This window comes from Haemaphysalis longicornis, unplaced genomic scaffold, assembly GCF_048455015.1.
Source record: "Haemaphysalis longicornis isolate Haplotype H1 unplaced genomic scaffold, Haemaphysalis longicornis Haplotype H1 scaffold_2, whole genome shotgun sequence".
NCBI lineage: Eukaryota > Metazoa > Arthropoda > Arachnida > Ixodida > Ixodidae > Haemaphysalis > Haemaphysalis longicornis.
In genome coordinates this window covers 211,484,957-211,491,543 of record NW_027526295.1, presented here as the reverse complement: position 1 = coordinate 211,491,543, position 6,587 = coordinate 211,484,957, and positions in this window count along the sequence as shown.

Here is a 6,587-nt window from a genome sequence, read left to right as displayed (position 1 = left end):
TGCTTCAGAAACGTCATTCCTAAGGAGTGTTAAGCAACAACCTCAACAACAGAACGTCTACATTTTGCCCTTTGTTTACAAGCACGCAGTAGCTAAGTAAGGCATTCTAACGCCGATACAAATGCAAAAGGAATTATGCGGGTAAGAAATGTTGTAGATTAGACTCCTGTTTGTCATTACCTTTTTTAAGCAGCTTGCGGAAGCCATAACGTCCCTACGCTATATTTTTACAGGCTTTGTCGAAGACCAGACGGTCGACACTAATTCGTAACTATATATTCTACGGCGCGTTTGATTGGGTGGGTGCCTCGTAAGTCCATTCGAGATGTCAACAACCAAAAACATGAGAGAATTTCACCAAGGAACGTGTAAAGAAAGCTTTAAGCTGCCTCCGCTTCCCAAAAAAGCAAGAGCATAACGTGACCGGATAAACACGTGGAAGAGCTGGCGCAACATTCCACATATGTGTGAAGCGCTGCATTTGATTACGTGCCCATAAAACGACACAATCAAATAGACCCTCCTCGCAAAAAAAAATCACGGTTAATATTCTATTATGCTTATTTTCGTCTTACCTTCTTAGCATTCAGATTATGTCCACTCACGCCACCGCCCTAACGACATCATTCGTGTCAGAACCTGTCGTGACACATACCGACGCTGTGCAACGCTCCAGACAGAGGAAAAGAGAAAATAAGTGCATGAGCAACAAGAGACTGACGTCCACTTGCAACACACATTCTGGAAAGACAACCTTAGGCAGAAAGTTTCCAAGATACCGTAGCCTCCTTACAACCGGTCCTCACAATGTCACTGGCTTATTTAACTCTCATACCGGGTCTTCTGTTTCCCTAAGTGCGGGTATTTCGCATTCTGCCGCTCCCCTCAGGATATCTCGTTCAGCTCGAAGAGACAGCGCTTGCACCAAATCTTGGCAGGCGGTAGAGGAGGCAAGAAATGTCGGCACGTGTGCCGGCACTGACCGGCCAAGGAGGGGCATCGTGGAAAAGAAGGTTGTGGAAAAGAATGTATAAAAGGATAGGAAAGGGCAACGACGTGGGCATAGAGGTCGTCGTTGCGGCAAGTCCAGTAGAGAACTGACACTATCCCCTTTCTTGCCTTGGGTTTAGACGGGTTGTGAAAAGCTGTTGCTTCAGTTTCGTCGGTCATTGGAATGGAGGCAGTGTCGCAAAGCGCTCAGGCTTAGAAAGCGTTCAGATGTTATTGGATGGTGTTTTATTTACTTATTCATCAGTGGCGCTAGGCCTAAGTGCGTACGAAGAACTGTCACCTCGCGTTATCTGCCATGCCCAGTTTCTCAGCCCCTTTTCGATCGGCAATAATACCCTTTGGCTGAGGAGATTTTGAAGCTATAAGTGTCTACTGTGGGCAGCATGTGGAATAACTCTGGCCATATGGATAAACCACATTTACGAAATACGATTGATTATGCACATGACGATAATACATTGCATCGCAATACTTCGCATTTAGTCCAAGACATGTACAATTCTGTGCTGGGGACAATATTCGCACGATGGGCAATACCGAAGCTGGTATGTTTTTTTGTGATTTGACGGCACCCCTGCCTTTCACGCTACCTAAATACATCTTGGAGCTGTCACGGAGTCTCGCGCAACCGAAAACATTGACTCTCAGGCCGACCCCAGTTGTAACTGCGTGAATGCACACAATGCCACATCCAAGAAAGAAATCACCTCGCAGAAAAGATTGAGTGCCTCAACAACGCATCTATATCTTTGAAAGGTCTCCTTGGACACTGGGACTCTCCATTGTCCCAGAGAAACGTGTTGGTGGCCTTATTTGACTATTTAAGCGGAATCGGCGTCGCAGAGACAATTTAGTACTTTACCTGTGAGATCTTGTAGACTTTTACCTCACCACGCAAAGCTTCGTGTTCACTTTTTCTTTTAACCTCTTCTTTTCCCCCTTTCTTCTGCCCTACTTCTTCTAAGGCCTTTACTCCCTTCTGCCGATCCCCGCGGAGAAGCATGTAGGCGGGAACGTGCCGGCAAAACTCTCTGCTTTGATCTAATAACGAGCTCTCTTTCTCTCTCTCTCTCTCTCTCTCTCTCTCTCTCTCTCTCTCTCTCTCTCTCTCTCTCTCTCTCTCTCTCTCTCTCTCTCTCTCTCTCTCACCTTGTTCTCAAAATGAAGTTGCGTGAAACTAACCGACAGTCATCGCGGTGGCTGAGTAGCTAGACGTTGTGCTGCTGTGCCCAAGGACTCGGTTTCAATCCCAGATCACAGCCCGATTTTCCGATTGTACCGAAATACAAAACCCATGTGTCGAGATTTCGGCGCCGGTTATGGAGGGGGTTTACACTTCGTAGCCCTCCACTATTGAATGTCTAGTATTCCAGATGTAGGTTTGTACTTCTAACTCCTAAATGTTTGAACTTTTAACTAAATAAACTTTCACACCACCTATGCTCCAGTTGTCATTCACTACTTTACGTTCGACTGGTAGTTAGGTTTCTGCTAGATAAAAGGGGGCGTGTTCTATAACGTATTTCTATCGCTAGAGCTACAATTATCGTAAATTATTACATTGTTTTATTTCAGAAATCATTACTGTGGCTCGGTGCCTAAAAGTACGCTGCTGACCTCTAGGCAACAGGCTGTATTCCAAACAGAGGCGAGAAAACACGTAACACGTTTGCGTACCGTACTATCTTTCGGCACGTGCTAAAATACCCCAGCAGGTTGAAATTAATCTGCTGCCTCCAATATGCGCAATGGCAACTTCTTTAAGCACGCTCTTTATTTGGCTCTGAGATGCTTTTTATAATCGGGGAAATAGCTGATGAAGTAGCTGAGCACCTCATCTTTTAGCACCTTTTTTTCCCTGCCTCAACGTGATTCTCAATGGAGCGTAAAGAATGGGGCTGGCCGGGAAGCTCGACCCTTCGCTGTTCTTCATCTTCCTTGACTGCACGGGAAGCAGCCGCTAAAAGAGCGCCGCTCTGATCGTGAATCGTCCTAATCACAGTTCATTTACCAGCCCTTAGCAAACGTTGGGCTCTCCAATGATGCAATAAAGCCACTCATATTAGTATTCCCAACGGCAAACTGGGAACGCTTGGGACGAGGAATTTAGGTATTGGGGACAGGAGGGGTTTTTTCCTTGTATAGTTCGAACAAGGATCAGCCTCTGGGTCTAACGTTCCCCTCGCACTTCAGCTTTCCCCGTCCGTGCACCAGCCACGGCCATACGATAAATTGGCGTTTCACGCGCTCATGCGTGAAGCGGTTACATACACGACGCCTTGGCTTTGCGAGAGGCGACGACGGTGTGTTCAAGAGATTACGGCGTTTATGAATACTCCAGAATTCCTTTCTTTTTTTGTGAGATCTATCCCGCCCGTTTTTAATAGCAGAACTGCTTAATCTTTTAGTTCCGCCGCGGAGCGTTACCTGAAATTTCAGCACAGCCGAGCGCACGTGAGCGTGCGCCCCGTGAGGAGCGCCCTTGCGTCGGCCAGCTCGACCTTCGAAAACACTCTGCCAAGCGTACGTGGCGGGATCTGTCCCGTATTGTTCTCCTCGCCAGTTCACGTGCGTTCGAGCCTGAAGTGCATGGCACATTTCACACGTTGAAGAGGCCAAGTTCGCGGTACGGACGCCGTGTTCGCAAAGCCGGTGTCTGAAGGTTCTAGCACGTGCTTACCTGGTCCACCTTGAGAGAGATGTGAAAACGTGCGAACAAAGCGATCCGGGCCTGCTAGTTATGGAGAATTTTCTCTGGCAAGCTCCGAAATCCGTGGTAGAAGCAACAGCCGGGTTTCCGACGACGGGAGATGGGCCACCAGCTCTACGGTTTCTGCAGCCTGCGCCAATGTTTTAGGGGCGAACAGATTTGGGAGATGCCGCCGAGCAAACAAGCAAACATTCACCCCAAAAGAATTCCCCCGAAAAAGCGCCGGCGGTCTTGCAAATAAGCCCGAAATAAGTGGAAGTTGAAGAAATATTCTTATTCTTTAAAATTGTTTTGTAAACTAAAGCTTTCGATGAGGTCACGGTATCTAAGAAACACCGACTACAGCTTTTATAGATTGCTAGGCAGGCTGGTTCCCTCACTATTTAGTTAGCATCATTCTTTAAGTTTCGTTTTCGAAAAGCATTGGTGCGCAATTAGCGAAGTCAATGACGGTGAGCGTCTGAGATTTTCAAAGCAATATACCCGGCAGGAACTAGCAAAATGCTCTTGATTAGAAGCGGCAAAAGGAACAAGATCCACTGAAGGTGGTTGAGCGATCCTTCTGACCTTCTAATCTCCATTTCTCTGCGCGCGAAGGAGTAGGAGTAGGACGTGGAGTAGAACTGTATTTAAAATGTTGCTGTCGCTAAAGCGCGCCCGGCTCGAACATAATCGCCGTGAAATGAACTTACTGCGAGTGATTAGCTGACCGATCCTTACCTTGTACTTTTCCGTTCACGTCGAGCTGCGGTTGATAAAACGGAAAGCGTGCGTCGCTCTGCCCTTGTTATCTTTGAGCCAGGAGGAGCGCGGGCAACGACGGCTACTCGACACGGCTGCCGTGAAGATCGTTTGATTCACGCCAGGTTCCAGCCACGCGAAAAATAATATGAGATTGGTGGGATCGCCAGATGACGGGAAGTGAACGAGCCCTCCTGAACGCCGCCAGCCATGACTGGGGCCGAATTCTCTAAAACGACGGGGCGTCGTTTTGAAACTACGGGGTAGCGCCATGCAAATGCATGTGTTGTGGGGTTGGGGCCGTCGCTTTGGGGTTCTCTGCAGGTGGGTGAGCCGCAGGAAAACAGTGGTGCAAGGGCACGAAGCGACACCCACTGCCCCCCCGTCGTTTCACTTGTCGCTTCGCGCCCTTGCACCACTGCTTTTCTGCGGCTCACCCACCTGCAGAGAACCCCAAAGCGACAGCCGCAACCCCACAACACATGCATTTGCATGGCGCTACCCCGTCGTTTCAAAACGACGCCCGTTTTTTAGAGAATTCGGCCCCAGGAAGCCGCACTTGATATTCGAAACGGCGCTTGTTGCTTCAAAAGTGGCTTCGCCTTAGCCCGACATTCTCGGAGCCGCCTCGATGGGGCCTGGGATGCTGGAGTATGCGGGCACATCGCCCGATTGAACATCTAAACGCGTTTCTCATTCTGTTGGTGAAAAATCATAAAAGTCCACGACAGTCCATGATAGTCGGCCATCGCTTGGCAACGTAACAGCTATTGATAGCAGCGTTTACGCTCTGGACCACACCGGGGCTTCGCTCCTATTTTGTGATGCAATCGCTACGTCCCGAAAGAATGAAAGGGAAGTGGGTGAGATAAAAGGCCAGCCTTTTTAACTTCATTTTCAGCAAATGACGCATCGTTGCTCGTCGAACAAAAGCCGAGAGAGCTACCAAACGCGTGATCTTTCAGTTGAAAATAAATTCTCTTCAGCCCTTAGTGTCCCTTTAAAATCAGTACAACGCTAGAGAAGGCCCCACCACCACCTCAGAAAGCGCGCGATTGCTCATCACTAGCGCTTCTCCGGCGCCCAATCAGCCCGCGCCATATGGCAAGAGAGAGTTACAATCTTGTACCCTTATACACTGCATGCTTCGCCCCTCCCCAGATTTGGCGTTAGCGGATATGACCCGTTATTTTTTTTTTTTTTGCTTGATGGGCCAATGGCAGCGCTCCGTTTTTGTTTAATCTAGTTGCGGAGGTAGAGGACCACAAGGGCCCAGAGTGATGTCTTGGCTTCTCAAGAAAGGCCGAGAGAAAAGGAAGAGACAAGGTAGTCGGAATGATCGATGGGGCTGCTAACGAGAAAGGAGGCGTTCAGTGTTTTCAATTCTGGAGGTGACGCGGCGGTCTGTGGAGAAAATAGGTGCACCGCAGCCACTAAGAACGCAATTACACAGTATTGGAGGCCTGAAGTGTTGCCGGTTTTCCTGTCGCAGTACTTGGCGGTGTGTATCCTGATGGAGGGTGCTTCTTCATTTACACCAGCTTCTGCAACGGTTAAGTTTGGTCTACCACGCAAATACGCGTACAAGACGGAAGTACAAGATGCCAAGAATGCAGCGAAACAGCGGAAGACGACATAGGAAAGCGAAGGTCAAGACACCAGCAGAATATCAGTGAAACAGTCTGTGATTTGTGTCGTCTGGGAAAGACGCCTCAGGCTCTTTCATTCAAAGCACGTATGCAGACTCAAGTGACCCAAGGAATTTTCACGCCTCTGCCCTGTCTTTCGTTTTTGTTGACAATCCCTGCGTAGGGACGCAAACGATCCCACTGTCACGCGGGGTTACAATTTTCACTAGCTATAATTTTGATTGTAGGGTTTAACGCGCCGACGCAACGCAGGCGATGAGGCGTGCCGTAGTGGAGGGCTCCGGATTAATTTTGACCACCTGGGGGTCTTTAACGGGTGCCGAAATCTCGTACACACGGGCGTTTTTGCTTTTCGCCTCCATCAGAAAAGCGGCCGCCGCGGTCGGGAATCGCCCCCGCGTCCTCGTGCTCAGCAGCACAATGCCTTAGCCACTGAGCCACCGCGGCGGGTACTAGCTATAATTTTCAATTCTTTC